The following is a 21379-nucleotide window of genomic DNA, read 5'->3' as shown; positions in this document are numbered from 1 at the left end:
AGGCTGAGGCTTTTCATTCAAGAATGAAGAAAGTGTCCTCCATTACCCCGACGTCTCCTTTGTACCTACTCCCAAGCACCTTAAAACAGTGCCATATAACCATATAACCCTATAACATTTACAGCACAGAAACAGGCCATCTCAGCCCTTCTAGTCTATGCCAAACGCTTACTCTCACCTAGTCCCATCTACCTGCACTCAGCCCATAACCCTTCATTCCTTTCCTGTCCATATACCTATCCAATATTTTTTTAAATGACAAATTTGAACTTGCCTCTACCACTTCTACTGGAAGCTCGTTCCACACAGCTACCACTCTCTGAGTAAAGAAGTTCCTCCTCATGTTACCCCTAAACATTTGCCCCTTAAATCTCAACTCATGTCCTCTTGTTTGAATCTCCCCTACTCTCAATGGAAAAAGCCTATCCACGTCAACTCTATCTATCCCCCTCATAATTTTAAATACCTCTATCAAGTCACCCCTCAACCTTCTACGCTCCAAAGAATAAAGACCTAACTTGTTCAACCTTTCTCTGTAACTTAGGAGATGAAACCCAGGTAACATTCTAGTAAATCTTCTCTGTACTCTCTCTATTTTGTTGACATCTTTCCTATAATTCGGTGACCAGAACTGTACACAATACTCCAAATTTGGCCTCACCAATCCCTTGTACAAATTTAACATTACATCCCAACTCCCATACTCAATGCTTTGATTTATAAAGGCCAGCATACCAAAAGCTTTCTTCACCACCCTAACCACATGAGATTCCACCTTCAGGGAACAATGCACCATTATTCCTAGATCCCTCTGTTCTACTGCATTCCTCAATGCCCTACCATTTACCATGTATGTCCTATTTTGATTAGTCCTACCAAAATGTAGCACCTGACACTTTTCAGCATTAAGCTCCATCTGCCATCTTTCAGCCCACTCTTCCAACTGGCCTAAATCTCTCTGCAAGCTTTGAAAACCCACTTCATTATTCATAACACCACCTATCTTAGTATCATCTGCATACTTACTAATCCAATTTACCACCCCATCATCCAGATCATTAATATATATGACAAACAAATATATATGACATACTTGAGAATAGGATTATATTTGGTTTTATAACTAACCAGGGATAAGTAAAAAGGAAAGTTTAGTCTGTAAATTTGTAAATAGGGAATAACACTAAATCTAAGTAGTTAGAGAGATTGGAGTAATAAAGGAATCTCACTGATTTTAGTTAAAAAGGAATTTGTTTTGTTTGGCATCTAAGATTTGCAACCTAAGCAAAACATTGGAATTTTGAATTGTTCTTGCTCATGCAAATATTTTGTACGTATTTTTTTTTTGTCTCAGAAACAAAACCTTATTTCCAAAAGTGTGTGACTTCTATTCACTGCCTCCTTTGGATACCTGGATTCTTCTCATGGCCTAGTGGCACTGAGTGTAATTTGATTTTCTCAAGGAGTGTGGCAACTAGTCACACGTGATAAGACAAGTGCTACACAGGTGTTACATCTTTCTTCATGTCTGGAAAGGAAGAGGAAAGATGCCAGATTTAAGAACAGGTGGGGGTAGGGAAGGGGGACAGTTAGAAGGTGATCAGTGAATCCATGAAGGCAGCAAAGTTAAAGGGCTGTGGCAGAAGGAACCCAACAGGAGAGGAGAGTGGACCAGAGGAGAAAGGGGAGTAGGAGGGGACCCAGGGGTGGGAAGAGGTAAGAGGCCAAAGTGGGGAATAGAAGAAGAGGAAGGGGGTGGGAAATTTTTTCTCCCCAGAAGGAAGAACAGAAAATCTCCTTCTAGACAGCATCAGAATGAAATTCTGCACTCCGATGCCGCAGCTGTGTGAAACACTATGCTACTTTGGTGACTGAGGAACAAGTGTCCAGTTAATAGCAAACGACACCTTCTGTCTTTGAAATTTCAGGTGATTGATCCCGAGCTGGTGGTCATATGCTGTCTTTTCTCTTTTCTGCATCTCCCTTCTCATTCTTCCCCACCCCTGCAAATTTTATGGGACAATAGCTCATTTAATCTATAGCCATATCTGATTTCCATAGAGTACTTACAGGATTATCACCTTCTCAGCACCAAACCCTTGCACATCACAGGAATGTCTTTTGTCTATCACGATACCAACACCGTTGGTCAGGTCAAAGGCATGATCCTTGCACTATACCCTTCCATCTTCTTGTTCCATTATGAGTCCTTTGGCACACAGAAACATAGAAAACCTACAGCACAATACAGGCCCTTCGGCCCACAATGCTGTGCCGTACATTTACTTACTTTAAAAATTACTTAGGGTTACCCTTAACTCTCTATATTTCTAAGTTTCATGTACCTACCCAGGAGCCTCTTAAAAGACTTTATGGTAACCGCCCTCACCTTCGTCGCCGGCAGCCCATTCCACGTACTCACTCACTTATTATTGCACCTTTCCAGGAATATGTCTCCCCATCTGCTCCTTGATGTCCCTGTTACTATTGGGTGGTCTATAAAAAAGACCCAGTAGAGCTATTGACCCCTTCCTGTTTCTAACTTCCTCCCACAGAGACTCAGTAGACAATCCCTCCATGACTTCTTCCTTTTCTGCAGCTGTGACACTGTCTCTGATCGGCAGTGCCGCACCCCCACCTCTTTTGCCCCCCTCCCTGTCCTTTCTGAAAGATCTAAAGCCTGGAACTCAAAGTAACAATTCCTGCCCCTGAGCCATCCAAGTCTCTGTAATGGCCACAATATCATAGCTCCAAGTGCTGATCCACGCTCTAAGCTCATCCGCTTTGTTCATGATACTCCTTGCACTAAAATAGAAACATGTCAAACCATCAGTCTGAGTGTATCCCTTCTCTGTCACCTGCTTATCCTCCCTCTCACACTGTTTCCAAGCTTTCTCTATTTGTGAGCCAACCGTTCCTTCCTGTGTCTCTTCAGTTTGGTTTCCACTCGCAGCAGTTCTAGTTTAAAATCTTCCCAATAGCCTTAGCAAACCTCCCTGCCAGAATATTGGTCCCACTCGGATTCAAGTGCAACCCATCCTTATTGAACAGGTCATGCCTGCCCTAAAAGAGATCCCAATGATCAACAAATCTGAATCCCTGCCCCCCTGCTCCAATCCCTCAGCCACACATTTATCCTCCACCTCCCTCTATTCCGCTACTCAATGTCACATGGCAAAGGTAGTTACTACCCTTGTAGTTCTGCTTCTTAGCATCTTTCCTAACTCTCTATAGCCTCTTTTCAGGACCTCCTCTCCTTTTCCTACCTATGTCGTTGGTTCCAATATGTACCACAACCTCTGGCTATTCACTTTCCCACCTCAAGATATTGTAGCCACTGTCAGAAACATCCTGGACCCTGGCACCTGGGAGGCAAACTACCGTCCGTGTTTCTTTCCTGTTTCCCACATCCAACACAAAGTACAGAACACTGGCCTCGCAGACATTCTTCCTATTTCTATTCTTCACAAGTAACTTACCTCGCCTCGACCCGTTATCGCTGAAACCCCATTGAGCCAAAGCCCTCCTAACCTGGTTCCTCTACTCTGACACCCGCTCTATAAAGCTGTCTTCTTTTAAAATTCTACCCGCAGGTCTAACTCACTGACGTTCATGCATCTGCTCAGTCAGGCACACTCAAGCTTGTTTGGAGCTTTCCAGATACATTGTCCTCGGCTGTTAATTATTATGAATGAAAACGCTATTCCTTTTTTGTTGTTAAAAACATTATCTTTTTGAAATTTCATTGATGATCCCCAAAGTCCCTTTACTGTCACTTTCCAGTCATTCTCCCTTCCAAGACACTCCAACACGACACTCAGCTGCTTGGAATCATGCTGTTCAGGATTTGTTGCTCATATTCTTTCGATTTTGTCAGGACAAGACCAACTTCTGCTTTAATTACCAAACATATCCTTAGAGGATATTTTACAAAGATCCTTAAGATAAAATCAAACTCGATATATTTGAAAAGTAAAATACTTTCAATGGTTAATAGGTCAAACAAACCAATGTGGAAAATTTTTTGATCTTTCATTTAAATCCACTTGCTGCAGTATCCCAAATCCAATCTTTCCGGAGTCCAGAAAAGCACAGTTAAATTCAGTTTGCTCAGAGTACCTGAGGAATTAATATTTTTAAATGAAACACAATAATTCGGTCTAGTTACAAAGGGACCATTTTTGCAAATGGAACACTGATGAGTAAGAGAAGGTGCTAAGAGGATATAACTAGTAAAGCAACAACCCACCAAACCTATCCTCAGATCAGATGGAAATGCATCTTTTAAACATCTCAGTGGTGCTCAGCTACGTAACTGAGAAAGAGCATTCACATATTCCTCATCGCCAGGATCAAACTCCAAGGCCTTCTCAAAGTATTCAGTCGCTTTATCCTTGATCCCATCCAGCTGATACAGAAATGTTTTAATACCAAGAGCATTGTTGTCATGTGCATTTATAATAAGTTTCCTATCTGCCCACTTCTCCAAATTCATATGACATTTTTCCCGTTCTCTTGAGTTACATTCAATTTTCACCCCTTTCAGGAAGAGGCGAACAGCATTTGTTTCAGATTTTTTCTGGTACAGTTCAAATAACCCAGTTTCCAGACGTATGCTCTGCATATCTTCTCGACGAATATCCATTAACTCCACCAATCTATGGTAAATCTCTTCTGCTCTAGAATACTCTCCACTTGTTATGCAGATATGTGCAAAGTCCAGTTGTGGTTGAACAACTGACCTTCGACGGTGCTCAAAAGCCTTTTCAAAGTGATACTTGCATAGATTGATCAACTCAGCTCTCTGCTGAAACTCAGGATTGCGAAGGCATTCCAGTTTAATTCTGTAGCACGATCCAAGTTGATGGTGTAAGAACCAAGAGTGTGGAGTTAATTCTAATGCTTGTTTCAAGAGCTCGATTGCTTTCTTCACATATCCCCTTTGTCTATAATATTTTCCAGCATAGTGAAGCACATATGGAAGATCAGAGGTCTTCTGCAATGCTTATTCAACTAATTCATTTGCTTCCTCATTTTGCCTTAGCCTCTGCAGTTTTAGAGCCAACAGCACCATGGCCACAGCATCACCTGGATCAAGCTCCAGTACTCGTCGGAAATACGTCACTGACTGACTCTGATCACAACTCTCTGGGGTTCCAGAAAATGCTTACAGCCGAGACAGTACAGTCACATATCCCATTATCTACTCGGTGTTGTCAGGATCTTGTTCCAGCGCCTTTGCAAAGCATTCCTTTGCATCCTCGTAGTATTCAGCAGCAGAACTCAGCAATGACCATCCCTTCTCCCCGTACACCTCAGGGATCATTGCTGTATAGCAAGGGCATCACTGAGCAGTTTACAGATCATTTCCAGCTTATCGAGATAGGACTGGGCCTCGGTCAGCTGTCCCATGTGGTAATGCACCCAGGCAAAGTTTCCATAGGTGATGCTGCTTCTTCTTTCAAATTCAACTTTGTGGTTCTCCCTCAGAATCTTTTCAGCTTCCTTTAAGTTTTCAATGGCTTCTTCAAAATGACCCTGCAGACAGTTTACAAAAGCAAGTTGGTTGTACGATGCAGCTTGATATTTTACACCCCACGTCAGAGAATATTGCAATCTGAACATCATATCATCCAAGTCAATAGTTTCCTTCTGTGGCCTCCACGTGAAGTGACACTGCAGCTGATTGAGCTTCTCTTTCAATAAATCTTCCGGTGTGTTGCTGTGAGAGAGAAAAATCATAATCATGAATTCCATCTCAGATCACTTGATGCAGATCTGACCTACAATCCCAAAAAGAGAAGATTTACTAACTGTATGAAAGCAGCCTTTTGATGAAGTTTTTCTATAATTATGGCATTGAAAGCCTGGAAATGCTCAGCACGTCAGTCTGCATCTGAGGAAGGAGAATCTATTAATGTTTCAGATCAGTAACCTAATGTGAAAAATTCATTCATGTTATGAAGATGTAAATGGTTCTCCTGAACAGCCTAGACCAGAGGTCCCCAATCTTTTTTGCATTGCGGACCGGTTTAATATTGACAATATTCTTGCGGACCGGCCGACCGGGGGGTGGGGTGGGGGTAGGGTTGCCAACGGACAAGAGTAGCAGTCAATTGCGTTGTTTACCCAGAAAGACTACAATGGCCATGAAGCCTTGCGCGGGCACCAGTGCGCATGCACGTCGTAACCTGCTGATTCCCGTCCCGCCCGCCCCAGCAAATCCTTTTCGGCGATTCTGTTCATGGGGGTGGGTGTTATTCACTACTGGGATATAGGCGATAAGTGGGTAATACACTCAATTTTGTTTCTAAAAGGGTTTATCTAACGAATTTAATTTTAAACACACAGCGCATATTTTCCTCGCATGAATACAGTAATAAGTCAATTATCAGGGGAGGACAGGGGAGCTTGAAGTAAGTGTTGAACGAACTTCCAGTAGAAGTGGTAGAGGCAGGTTCGATATTATCATTTAAAGAAAAATTGGTTAGATATATGGACAGGAAAGGAATGGAAGGTTATGGGCTGTGTGCTGGTCGGCGGGACTAGGTGAGAGTAGTGTTCGGCATGGACTAGAAGGGCCGAGATAGCCTGTTTCCGTGCTGTAATTGTTATAGGGTCACTTATAAGTCAATAGCATCATAACATTTTAAGTATCATTTGGATATTAAACACACAGCACATATTTTTCCCGCATAAATATATAAAATCATTGCAACACACCAATATCGCTGAATCAGTGGGAGCCCTGGACTTGTTTCCCTGCAACTACATGATCCTATCGAGGGGTGATGGGAGACATTGATACTCGAAGGGGGTTCCTTATGTCCAGTCTATTCCGCAATTTAATTTTCGTTGCATTCATTGCGGAAAAATGTTGGAAATGAAAGCAACGTTTTCAGTGCTTTCGTAGCTATCTCAGGATATTTAGCCTTGACTTTGATCCAAAATGCCTACAGAGATATTATGTCAAACATACTTTTCACCCCGTTGTCATTTACCAGCTCGAGGAGTTGATCTCCTTCCCACCCTGACGCAGATGACACTTGGGTCATGACCTCGCATGCGTAATGGCTGATCAGTGGCCGTGACAGGGAATGAGGAAAGGTGCAGCTGACTCATATCGCCAAATCATATCGCTTCCTCGCGGCCCGATAGTGCATGCTCTGCGGCCCGGTGGTTGGGCCGCTGGCCTAGACAGCTGATCTGTTGCGTCGCTACACTGATGTTGCACTTGGTTTTATTACCAGACGTTGAGCTCTCCCACTATTGCAGACTTTTGTTTTTTTTGCCAGCAGCCTGATCTAGGGGCAGAGAAATGGTGCTTTTCCCCAGGCAGCCACCAATACTCAGAGTCAATGTCTAGAGGATTGAGAACATCAATAACATTAGTGAGATAAAGCTGTTTTGAGAAGTCCACTGAAGTCTGGCAGTTTTTTAGTTATCAGACCAGTTCACAGTGCAATTACATGAGCAACATCCCTTGATCCTGCTGTACATTTCTGAAAGAACATAGACCAGCATAGAACATAGATCTTCACAGTACGTTACAAGCCCTTCAGCCCATCATGATGTGCAGAACTTTAAACCTACTCCAAGATCAACTCTGCTTCCTGCTTTCTCCCAAAGGAGATGAATCATGGATACAGCTCTCCATCCTGTCCTGAAAGCCGCTATGGGCTGGAAATTATGACAGTTTAGAGTAGCATGTTCCTCTGGTGTATTACCTAAATACTGAATACACCTCAAGACTCCAATGTGCTCAAATCTACACGGCTGTAGTGTATGGCAGAGTTGAATCAACTCCTATTTTTAAAAATTTTAAAGATTAAAGATTAGTTCTCTTTGTCACAGGTACATCAAAACATACAGTGAAATGCATCATTTGGCATCATATCAGATCAAAAAGAATTGTGCAGGACAGTCGGCAAGTGTGTCAGCACGTTTCTGGCACCAAATACTCGCTAACCCTAAGCCATACATCTTTGGAATATAGGAGGGCAGTAGAGCACCCAGAGGAAATGCACACAGTCACAGAGAGAATGTCCACATTCCTTACAAATTACCGTGGAAATCAATCTGTGGTAAACTGATTGCACTGACTGCTAAGTTTTTCAAATAATGTCATTGTTCTCAGTTGTATTCCACCAAAGACCCCTGTTTGAGGAAGACAAGTGCAGGTAAGTCGACTTGGTCAGACTCCTACTCTCCTACTCCTCTTCTCCCTCCTGTCGTGAGTAAGGATTAATTTTGATCACTTGTACTTCCTGTTGGATCTGGTGATCATACAATACAGAAGGTTCTTCAGAAGTCAGGAATCAGATGCAAATCTTGTGGTTACAGACTTTTTATTAACTGTCAATAACAAAAAATGATAGTAAAGTACAGCAGTTCCCTGCACTGTTTACACCCCAGCAGAGTAAAGTAGGGATCCCCCTACAGTCCTGTCATTCAACTACAGTGTTAGCCAGTGTGTGTCCACTCTGGGTATTTCAAAGTTAGTGCACTATGATCCACTATTTTTCATAAAACTCCTCTATAATAGTCTGAATATAAAGATAAACTGCAAGGAAAAGTCCTTTACCTCATGATGTTATTGGATGGAAAGCAATTTGTGCTCTTTCTCAGTTTGTCCGGTGGTTCTTCTGCTGTGTCTACATTGTTGCCTCTGATGTTCGACCTGACAACCCTTTATACTATCCATTGCTTCGATATTATCACTAGAAAGTCAAATTCAAAGTCTATTGATAACACTGAGGCAAATAAAAGCAATTTTGAAGCATTTCCTGCAGAAGCATTGCTTAGCCATAGAAGTGATCTACTTGTCAGCAAAATGCCAGTGCAATGGGTTGTCCTGAGCATTCCTTTTCAATTAATTATAATTTTCCCTTTTTCTAATTATAAGCAATCTGCATTTCTGGTCACAATTGTAGTACCCTGGTTCACATCTTTACTGTTATGCTGCTGGTATTTCATTTATCTGTTCTGTAGGAGCAGTTTCTTCTGCTTTCAGTCTGTTTGGGTTATTGATGAAGATAAGTGATGTTGTGGAATGTGTGTCATCCAATTAGTGGGAGGTTTTCTTGGTGAGGGACAATAAGGTAGGTCTTGGGCTTGTGCTCGGTGGGAGATGGAGAGAGAAGACACTGGGGAGAACCGGTCATAACATTCGATCCAGTGGTAGACTAGTTTGTTCGAGATGGATTGTGAGCGAGACTCGGAGATGGTGTGTGCTTTCACGCTGACCAAAGGCCCAGCGCGTGAGTAACAGAGAAGTTCAAGATGAGCTGCACCTTGTGAACATTTGACTGTTTAACTAGAATAGGCCCTGTTTTTTTGTTATTCTTTACTAACACTTTAACATAGAACATAGAAAAGCTACAGCACAATTCAAGCCCTTTGGTCCACAATGCTGTGCCAAACATGTCCTTACCTGAAAACTACCTAGGGTTTCCCATAGCCCTCTTTTTTGCTGAACTCCACGTACCTATCCAGGAGCCACTTAAAAGATTCTATCTCATCTGCCTCCATCACCATTGCCAGCAGCATATTCCACACACTCAGCAGTCTCTGCGTAAAAAATTTACCCTGACATCTCCTCTGTACCTACTCGCAAGCACCTTAAAACAGTGCCATATAACCCTACAACAATTACAGCATGGAAAAAGGCCATCTCGGCCCTTCTAGTCCGTCCCAAACGCTTACTCTCACCCAGTCCCATCTACCTGCACTCAGCCCATAACCCTCCATTCCTTTCCTGTCCATATACCTATCCAATCTTTTTTTAAATGACAAATTTGAACCTGCACTACCACTTCTACAGGAAGCTCGTTCCACACACTACCACTCTCTGAGTAAAGAAGTTCCCCTTGTGTTACCCCTAAATGTTTGCCCCTTAAATCTCAACTCATGTCCTCTTGTTTGAATCTCCCCTACTCTCAATGGAAAAAGCCTATCTACATCAACTCTATCTATCCCCATAATAATTTTAAATACCTCTATCAAGTTCCCCCTCAACCTTCTATGCTCCAAAGAATAAAGACCTAACTTGTTCAACCTTTCTCTGTAACTTCGGAAGTGAAACCCAGGTAACGTTCTAGTAAATATCCTCTGTACTCACTCTATTTTGTTAACATCTTTCCTATAATTCGGTGACCAGAACTGTACACAGTACTCCAAATTTGGCCTCATCAATGCCTTGTACAATTTTAACATTACATCCCAACTCCTATACTCAATGCTCTGATTTATAAAGACCAGCATACCAAAAGCTTTCTTCACCACCCTATCCACATGGGATTCCATCTTCAGGGAACTATGCACCATTACTCCTAGATACCTCTGTTCTACTGCGTTCTTCAATGCCCTACCATTTACCATGTATGTCCTACCTTGATTAGTCCTACCAAAATGTAGCACCTGACACTTTTCAGCATTAAACTCCATCTGCCATCTTTCAGCCCACTCTTCCAACTGACCCAAATCTCTCTGCAAGCTTTGAAAACCAACATCATTATCCAGAACGTCACCTATCTTGGTATCATCTGCATACTTACTAATCCAATTTACTACTCCATTATCCAGATCATTAATGTATATGAGAAACAACACTAGACCCAGTACAGATCCCTGAGGCACACCACTAGTCACTGGCTTCCAACCTGACAAACAGTTATCCACCACTACTCTCTGGCATCTCCCATCCAGCCACTGTTGAATCCATTTTACTACTTCAATATTAATACCTAACGATTGAACCTTCCTAACTAACCTTCCATGTTGAACCTTGTAAAAGGCCTTACTGAAGTCCATATAGGCAACATCCACCATTTACCCTCGTCAACTTTCTTAGTAACCTCTTCAAAAAATTCAATAAGATTTGTCAAACATGACCTTCCACATACAAATCCATGTTGACTGTTCCTAATCAGCCACTGTCTATCCAGATAATTATATATACCATCTCCAAGAATACTTTCCATTAATTTAACCACCACTGACGTCAAACGTACCGGCCGATAATTGCTAGGTTTACTCTTATAACCCTTTTTAAACAATAGAACCATGTGAGCAATATGCCAATCCTCCGGCTCCTCTGGCACCATCCCCGTTTCTAAAGACATTTGAAATATTTCTGTCAGAGCCCCTGCTATTTCTTCACTAACTTCCCTCAAGGTCCAAGGGAATATCCTGTCAGGACCCGGAGACTTATCCACTTTTATATTCCTTAAAAGCAGCAGTATTTCCTCTTCTTTAATCATCATAGTTTCCATAACTACCCTACTTGTTTCCCTTACCTTACACAATTCAATATCCTTCTCCTTAGTGAATACCGAAGAAAAGAAATTGTTCAAAATCTCCCCCATCACTTGTGGCTCTGCACATAGCCGTTCAGTCTGATCCTCTGAGGGATCAATTTTATCCCTCACTATCCTTTTGCTATTAATGTAACTATAAAAAACCCTTTGGATTTATTTTCACCTTACTTGCCAAAGCAACCTCATATCTTCTTTTAGCTTTTCTAATCTCTTTGTTAAGATTCTCTTTACATTCTTTATATTCCTCGAGCACCTCATTTACTCCAGGCTGCCTATATTTTTTGTAGATCTCTCTCTTTTTCCAAACTAAGTTTCCAATATCCTTTGAAAACTATGGCTCTCTCAAACTTTTAACCTTTCCTTTCAAGCTAACAGGAACATAAAGATTCTGCGCACACAAAATATCACCTTTAAATGACCTCCATTTCTCTATTACATCCTTCCCATAAAACAAATTGTCCCAATCCACTCCTAAATCCTTTCACATCTCTTCAAAGTTAACCTTTCTCCAATCAAAAATCTCAACCCTGGGTCCAGTCCTATCCTTCTCCATATTTATATTGAAACTAATGGGATTGTGATCACTGGACCCGAAGTGCTCCCCAACACATACCTCCGTCACCTGACCAATCTCATTCCCTAACAGATGATCCAACACTGCCCCTTCTCTAGTTGGTACCTCTATGTACTGCTGCAAAAAACTATCCTGCACATATTTTACAAACTCCAAACCATCCAGCCCTTTTACAGAATGGGTTTCCCAGTCCATGTGTGGAAAATTAAAATTTCCCACAATCACAACCCTGTGGTTACTACAAATATCTGCTATCTCCTTACAAATTTGCTCCTCCAATTCTCACTCCCCATTAGGTGGTCTATAATACACCCCTAGAAGTATTACTACACCTTTCCCATTTCTCAATTCCACCCAAATAGCCTCCCTAGATAAGTCCTCTAATCTATCCTGCTAAAGTACCGCTGTAATATATTCTCTGACAAGCAATGCAACATCTCCCCCTCTTGCTCCTCCGATTCTGTCACACCTGAAACAACAAAATCCGGGAATATTTAGTTGCCAATCTCACCCCTCCTGCAACCATGTTTCACTAATAGCTACAACATCATATTTCCAGGTATCAATCCATGGCCTAAGCTCATTCACCTTTCTTAATGCTCCTAGCATTAAAATAGATGCATTTAAGAAACTCTTCACCTCTTACTCTCTGTCTATCCCTAATGGTGCAAGCAACTTTGTTATCTTTTTCATCCTTCTCCCCTGCATCTTCAGTCTGAGTGCTCCCGTTCTCTGTCTCCTGCCTATCCTCCCTCACACACTGTCTAGTAGCTTTCTCTATTTGTGAACTAACCACCTCTCTCCGAGTCTCTTCAATTTGATTCACACACCCCAAACATTCTAGTTTAAAGTCTCCCCAGTAGCCTTCGCAGATCTCCCCGCCAGGATATTGGTCCCCATAGGATTCAAGTGCAACCCGTCCTTTTTGTACAGGTCACACCTGCACCAAAAGAGGTCCCAATGATCCAGAAGCTTGAATCTCTGCCCCCTGCTCCAATCCCTCAGCCACGCATTTATTCTCCACCTCATTCCATTCCTACTCTCACTGTCGTGAGGCACAGGCAGTAATCCCGAGATTACTACCTTTGCGGTCCTTCTTCTCAACTCCCTTCCTAACTCCCTATATTCTCCTTTCAGGACCTCTTCCCTTTTCCTTCCTATGTCATTGGTACCTATACGTACCACGACCTCTGGCTCCTCACCCTCCCACTTCAGGATATCTTGCCCTCTCGTGTCAGCCATTTCTGCCCTGGGAGAAAGTCTCTGATTATTGACATGATCAACGCCTCTCATCATCTTATTCCTCTCCATCAGGTCACCTCTCGTCCTGCATCTCTCCAAGGAGAAAAGACCGAGTTCACTCAATCTATTCTCATAGGAAATGCTCCCCAATCCAGGCAACATCTTTGTAAATTTCCTCTGCACAGTTTCTATAATTTCCACATCCTTCCTGTAGTGAGGTGACCAGAACTGAGCACACTACTCCAAGTGGGGTCTGTCCAGGGTCCTATACAGCTATAATATTACCTCTCAGCTCTTAAACCTAATCCCACGGTTGATGAAGGCTAATACAAAGTATGCTTTCTTAACCACAAAGTCAGCCTGCGCAGCAGCTTTGAGTGTCCTATGGGCTCATACCCCAAGATCCCTCTGATTCTCCACACTGCCAAGAGTCTTACCATTAATACTATATTCTGCCATCATATTTGACCTATCAAAATGAACCACCCCACATTTATCTGGTTGAACTCCATCTGCCACTTCTCAGCCCAGTTTTGCATCCTATCAATGTCCCACTGTAACCTCTGACAGCCCTCCACACTATCCACAACACCCTCAACCTTTGTGTCATCAGCAAATTTACTAACCCAACCCTTCACATCCTCATCCAGGTTATTTATCAAGATGACTAAGAGAAGAGGTCCCAGAACAGATCCCTGAGGCACACCACTGGTGACTGACATCCATGCAGAATATGACCCGTCTACAACCACGCTTTGCCTTCTGGGAGCAAGCCAATTCTGGATCCACTAAGCAAGGTTCCCTTGGATCCCACACGTCCTTACTTACTTAATAAGTCTTGCATTGGGTACCTTATCAAATGCCTTGCTGAAATCCATATAAACTACATCTACTGCTCTACCTTCATCAATGTGTTTAGTCACATCCTCAAAATATCCATTCAGGCACGTAAGGCACGACCTGCTCTTGACAAAGCCATGCTGACTATTCCTCATCATGTTATGCCTCTTCAAATGTTCTTAAATTGTGCCTCTCATGATCTTTTCCAACAACTTTCCAACCACTGAAGTAAGTCTCACTGGTCTATAGTTTCCTGGGCTATCGCTACTCCCTTTCTTGAATAAGGGAACAATATCTGCAACCCTCCAATCCTCCAGAACCTCTCCCGTTCTCATTGATGATGCAAGGATCATCCTCGGAGGCTCAGCAGTCTCCTCCCTCGCCTCCCATAGTAGACTGGGGTATATCTCGACTGGTCTAACTTGATACTTTCCTAAAGCGCCAGCACATTCTCTTTCTTAATGTCTATATGTCAATCTGCTGTAAGTCATCCTTACAATCACTTGAGTTAAGTTAAGATTCATAAGTATAATTTTTTTAATGGTATGCAGTGTACTTTCTGTTATTTCGTGGCACTAATTTGTAACAGGTAGCAAATTACACAGCGTCCACACAAACCGCGGTTTAGGGTGCAATGAGCCGTCTCAACCTCAGGAGTTTGGTGGAATTGAGGTTCCACCCTCGACTTACGCAGCCAAGGAAACCAGTGTGTTTCATTGTGGGGGCGCGTCCAGGATCGAGTTCGTTGGATGATTTGTAATTGCCCTGAGCGTTGATCTGGTGGGTTGTGTGTTTATGTCTGGGTAAAACTATTGTCCGGTAAGGTGATTACGATACGTGGTTATGGATGCTACAGGGATTGAGCGGAGGTTTGATAAAATTGTGGGCAAAGATTTTGTTCTAGTTCAGACTAGCACTGACATAACGACAGTTGAACCGCCTGGTACTTTTTGGGTCCCGGGAGAGGGGGTGATCGTGGGCTGTCCATACTTTCCAGAATGAGGGGAATGTAGGTGAGCGTACCGAATCACAAGCTGGGTCTCCCGGAGCGGGGGGCGGGGGGGGGGGGGGACGTCAAAGACAGGTTGCTCTCCTTCCTGCAGAGCGAGGGGAAGGAGTGTTCTGATTTGAGATGTCTAACGAGTCCCCCAGCGAGGAGTGAGAATTCTGAATTACTATCAGCCCTTACCTCCCTGGCGAGCAAATGCCCCAGTGCACAGGCTGAGGGACCTAGCTATCGAAAGCTGAGAATGTTCTGAGGGGTGAAGGCCACCCCCGAGGGCAAAGAAGAGTATGAGACCTGGGCAAACCAGACCTCTCAGATGCTGGATGTGTGGAAGCGATCCGATACCATAAAAAGACAGCGATTAGTTGAAAGTTTGAAGGGTTTGGCTGCTAACGTAGTGAGATCTGCAAAGACAATACCCCCTTTGTTATCTCTGCTGGCTACCTGCAAGCGCTAGAAAATGTGCTTGGCGTAACAAGAAGCTCAACGGAGCTCACGACAGGATTTCAGAACATGTTTGAGGAGAAGTAGGGAAACTTTCTGCCTACATTTTCCGGCTAGAGAGGCAGCTGAGTTGCTTGCGGTGTAGGGAGGGGGTGTCCTTTCAAATGGCTGCGGTGAATCCGTTAAGATTGCACCCAGGCACCAGACCTGATCGCTTGGCATCTCCAAATGTCTCGTAAGACGCGCGCACTCCCCACCCTGATTTGCCCAGCTGATCAGAGAGGTAAGGGAGGAGGAGAATGCGATGGAGGTGCGGGAGGCCTCTGTCAACAGGTACAGTTGGCTGAGGTGACCACTAATAACCCACCCTGGGGAGTGGTAAAGGAGCTCGTGGCAGAGTTTAGAACCGAGATGTCCCGGTTTTTATCGGCAGGTGCGGTCACTCCGCACAATAAAGCCGACGGGGAGTTGGACACCCTGAGGGGACAGAGGGGTGCAAGTGAATTGGGTCCCGCGAGAAGGGAAGTGACCGGTATTGTCTGTTATAACTGTGGTGAAAAGGGACGCGTCAGGAGGGAGTGTGAACTACCGGAAAACCCTCAAAGAGTGAGACCCCCAGGTTCCTACGAGAGAGAGCCAGTGAGGGAATGGCCTGGCATTTCAGGGAGAACACATTCCCAGCAAAACATCAAGGAGCACCCTAAAGAAAAACGCCCTATTTCTGAAAGCTTTGTGGGGCCAAGCTCCAGCGTATCGCTAAAGATTGAGGGTATTTATACTCGAGCCATAACTTGACACTGTCTCTCAGTTACTCCGCTGTTCCGTTCATTTTACAACCGGTTTTTGACACATTTACCATTGACGCCACTCAGTGCGCTAGAGATCTGGGGTCTTAGTACGGATGACTATCTGTACGATATTTACTTGTCATTGAAGCCGGAGTTTTCAGGGTCAGATGTGGGAGTTGCTGAGGTCCTTGGGTTCTTGTTGGTTTGTCTGGACCCAGTCGAGAAGGACGAAGCTTCAGTGCTTGTGGGGATGAATATTCCTATTGTGAGGAAGCTTCTGGGAGCCTGCAAGGAGAAAGTTGGAGAAAGCTTTCTGACAACATTGTCCATTCACCCCGTGTTTCGAGCTGCTTTTGAGGAAGTGCGTGGCCGCACTGGGATGGATGATGTGCGTGAACGAGGGACTGCGTGGTTCACCTGGGAAAGTAGCGAGAGCGATGGGAAGCCCCGAATTTCCCGGAATGCCTGAGGCTGAGGTTCTTTTGGTGGAAGCTCCAGAAAACCACGAAGCGGAGCCAGGCTTACCTGCTGAGGTACTGGTGAGGCCCGAATTGCAGAAGCTCTCAGTTGTACAGGTGAACAGGATGACAGTGAGTGTCAGGAACACCTTGGAGCGAGAGGTCATCCACAGGCGGGGGATGCCAGTGGCGCACCTCTTCCCAGTGATGGTAATGTCCAGAGTCCTTGTGACACAAGCCGGGGAGAAACGCTTTCCAGAAAGAGGAAAGTTGACTGCCGAGTCATTCGGATTTGGGAATTCCGCAGTACCTGGAGTTTGGAAGAAGAGTTTGATAGAGAAAATGTTGAAGCTGGAAGATGTCTTTTTACTGACGAGTCTGATATGGGTTTTTCCAAGAGCGCTCGCCACAGCATCCAGGTGACTGAGGACACCCCATTCTGAGAAAGATCACGGCGACTGGCCCCATGCAGAGGTGAAGGACGTTGGCAGCATCTGCAGAAGTTGAAGAAAGCTGGGATTATCACTGAGTCCAGAAGCCCTTACGCATCGCCAATAGTGCTGGCCAGGAAAAAGAATGGTAAGGTACAGATGTGTGTGGACTATCGGACTCTGAACAGGGGTACTGTCCTCAACCAGTATATAGACCTGAGAATCAAGGATGAGCAGGCCTTACTGAATGATATGAAGTGGTTGAGTGTACTGGACATGAGGAGTGGGTATTATCAGATCCCCATGAGTGTGGCTGACAAAGAGAAGACGGCATTTATATGTCCACTGCCATTCTTCCATTGTGAAAGGATGCCCCAGGTCATAGCTGGAGCCCCTGGGACTTTCCAGTGTGTCATGGTGAAAACAGTTGGGGATACGAAATTGCCTGAGGTATTGGTGTATCTGGATGACCTCATAGTGTTTGGGTCCACCTTGGAGGAACATGAGGCAAGGCTACTGAAAGTGCTGGGCCGCTTGAAATCTGAAGGGTTAAAGATTTCCCTGGACAAGTGCCAGTTCTGCAAGAACTCTGTCAACTATATGTTGGGCACAGAATGGCATAGCTACTGATCCAGCTAATGTAGAGGCGGTGTCCACATGGCTAAAGCCCCAGACTGTTAGTGCCTTGTGTTCGTTCCGTGGCTTCTGTGGGTACTATCGGAGGTTCGTGATAGACTACTCCAAAGTGAGTCACCCTTTAAATCAGCTTCTGTGCCATTACCCTCCACTGGGGAAGGAAGGGAGGAAGAAAGGAGTGGATGGTAAAGATTACTTTAGCCCTTCAGAGACTTTTCAGGTAAGATGGGATGAGAAATATGAAGATGCCTTTCAGTTGCTGAAGGATCTGCTGAAAAAAGCGCCTGTGTAAGCTTTCGCATACAGATGCCAGCAGAGAGTGCTTAGGCAGTGTCCTGTATCTGGATCAGGGCACAGGGTTGCGACCTGTTGCATTTGTCAGCCAGAGTCTGTCACCCTCAGAGAAAAACGATCCCATCGACAAGTTGGAGTTCCTGGCATTGAAATGGGCAGTGGTGCATAAGTTAAGTGAATATTTATATAGTGCCTATTTGAGGTAAGGCTGGACAGCAGCCCATTAACTTATATCCTGACCTTGACGAAATTGATGCCACAGGCCATTGGTGGTTGGCGGTGTTGTCTGCCTATGATTTCATCCTGAAGTACCGACTGGGAAGTAGAAACAGTGAGGTGAAGCGTTGTCCCAATGAGCGCATGACGGACTGGACAGGGACGGAGAGTGGGAATGCTTCCTGGCATTGGAGTGAAAGCCATGTGCCAGTTTTCCATCACGGGGAAGGCATAGGAAAGGCAAGGGCAGAATCGAGCGGTAGGTCATTTGGGAGGTTCTGATGGTGCCATTCCACAAGCTTACTGGAACCTGACTGCTCTGAAGACGAAGCAGTTGTCAGAATTGAGCCCTGGGGAAGTGGCAGCTGGTCAGCGAGATGACCCTTGTATTGGTACTGTTTGGTCAGTGACTGCAAGAGGGGACATGAGCCAAACAAAAAAGATGAAACACCCTGCAGTGTCTCTACTACTGAGGGAATGGCCCACACTGCAGTTGATGAACCAGATCCTATACCAGGTCACATTGGCTCTGGACTGGCCTTGGCGTTCCCAGTTGGTTCTGCCTGAGAAGTATCCCAAGGAGTGTCTGAAACTGAAGACGTAGATGATGGGATAAGGAGGCCTCTCAGAGTCAGGAGACCCGCAGATAGGCTGGCCTATGTAGCGCCGGTGGGTGATGGAGAGAGAAGATGCTCGGAGTCCGGACATAGCATACGATCCAGTGGTAGGCTCGTTTGCTCGAGATAGATAGCGATCGACGTCTGGAGGGTGGTGAGGGCTTTCACACTGACCGAAGGCCCAGCGCGTGTTCGCAACAGAGCAGTTCAAGATGAGCTCCAACATGTACACATTTGACTGCTTAATAAGAATGGGCACTTTTCTTTCTGTTATTCTTTCCTAACCCTTTAGTCAGGTTAAGATTCATAAATATAATTCCTTCAGTCATATGCAATGTATTGTCTATAAATTCATGGCACCAATTTGTAACAGAGTAGCAAATTACACAGGATCCACACAAACTGGGGTTTGGGGTGGGATAAACCTTCTGAATCTCACGAGTTGGGCGGGACCGGAGATTGTCTTCCCAAGACTTATGCAGCCAAGGAAAGCAGGGTGTTTCACTATCTTTTATCACTTCTCCATATTTGCTATCAGTTATATGTCTCCCACCAGTTTACTCTCATGCTTCATCTTACCACAGCATCAAAGGTTACAGGAGTAAGCTCGGGGAATGGCAATGAGGAGGGGAAAAAGGATCAATCATAATTGAATGACAGAGCAGACTCGATGGGTCAAACGGCCTAATTCTGTTCCTACATTTTATGGTCTTACGGTCTTATCGGCTCAGCTCACTATACCCCTCAGCGACAGCCGTAAATTTTATTATATCAGTCAAATGACTGGGAAAAATCAGTTCCCCACTGGAGAACACAGAAATCATGTCATCTGTTCGGCGGACACACCCCTTCATGTAATTCTCGCTTTCCTCACTCCCAATCAGCTCCCTAGTCTTAAATGCCGTAACACCACAGGATTTGTTTCAAGTTATTATCAGATTCTGGGATGTCAAACTGAGCGCTCATATTCTGTGGGCTCATCCCACTCCAGTGGTCTCTGATCCCAGGATCAAGCTAAAGTTCCCACATCACAAACCTGGGATCAGATCCAAACTCCTTATGCTGAATGGTCACAGTTGCCTTTTCCAGGTGTCTGAAAGTCTGGAAACAGATTGTCAAAAAAAAACTGTGGGTCAATTGTTTAAGAAAAATAACCAGATGGCTTGAGTGGCAAAAATAAATTGAAGCACTTTTATTTACCTCAAAACAAGACAAACACAGAGAAAGAACTATATATATATAGCCACCCTCAGACTAAACACCAAAGAAAACTAACCCCAAAGCCTTGGTAACTTGAGGCTTATAACTGCTAAGCCCCTCCCCCTAGACCAACCAAAAGCTAATTAACTCAATTATCCAATTAAAGATGGTATCCTCCACCATCAGCACACCTGTGCAGGTAGCTGCTGCCTCCAGATGAGACAGCTCCATGCAGCAGCTCTGTTTCAGACCCAGTCACTATTACTGCTGGGGATGAGTGTTTTACCGAGTGCGCCATGTGCCGTGCGTAGTCAGTGATGGGTCTTCGTCACACAGATCACATTACATTTAACGGAAGATTACTGAAGATTTCAGAAGATTACTGTAGATCTCCTTTGCTTTGGAATATTCTCCATTTCTTACACATATAACTACAAAAGCCAGTTGTGGTTTAATAGCTGATATCGGACGGTGCTCAAATGCCTTTCCAAAGTGATACTTGCATTGATCGAACAACTTTGCTTTCCGGCGAAATGTGGTATGGTGAGGGTTTCATTTAAGTTCTGAATGGCTTCTTTATTGTTTCCCTGCAGACAATTTATGAAAGCAAGTTGGTTGTGACATGTGCATGATATTTCACACCAAGATTTATAGCATCTTGCAATCTGTACATCACATCTTCCAAGTCAATGTTTTCCTTCTGAGGGCCCCATGTGAAGTGACACTGAAGCTGATCAAGCTTCTCTTTCAACAAATCTCTTTTTGTGATGTGTTAGTGAAGAAAATTCATGAAATTCATCACTTCACATGTGAATATTTTTCTTCACATCATTACTTGTGACAAAGCTGAGAGTTATTGTATCGTCCTAACGTTAAACAACACATGAATAAATTTCAACTTGTACATATACAGAGCCCAAATGGAAGTTACTTGTATTTTATGTTTACGTTATTACCCTATACATCCAGTTGTACACTTTATTATGTACACCTGTACACCTGCTCGTTAATGCAAATATCTGATCGGCCAATCACATGGCAGCAACTCAATGATGGGCCAGAGGCCTGTTTTTGTCTGAGTGACACTGAGATTGTCTGACGTCTTACTCTCACCACTAAGCATCCAAAATGCTTCAGAAAGTTTTGCAGATACTAGATGTCTAAATAACAACAGAAAGTACTGGTATGTTTATCTGTCTGAAACAGGTGACTGGGCTGTAATCTGTTTAACTGGGAGATAATTTCTTGCAATGAAAGCTTATTGGTCTGAAATAATAACTCTGCTTTACTTTCGACACAAGCAGCCTGATCTGCC

At 44.0% G+C, this 21379-nt stretch overlaps 1 pseudogene; it reads right to left on the bottom strand.

The window, feature by feature from the left end:
* Positions 1–4303: 4303 nt before the first annotated feature.
* Positions 4304–9537, bottom strand: LOC140186013 (interferon-induced protein with tetratricopeptide repeats 1-like; annotated as a pseudogene).
* Between the last annotated feature and the right edge of the window lie 11842 nt (positions 9538–21379).

The sequence above is a fragment of the Mobula birostris genome, chromosome 21 (assembly GCF_030028105.1).
Source record: "Mobula birostris isolate sMobBir1 chromosome 21, sMobBir1.hap1, whole genome shotgun sequence".
Taxonomy (NCBI): Eukaryota; Metazoa; Chordata; class Chondrichthyes; order Myliobatiformes; family Myliobatidae; genus Mobula; species Mobula birostris.
This window is presented reverse-complemented; position numbering and strand designations above follow the sequence as displayed.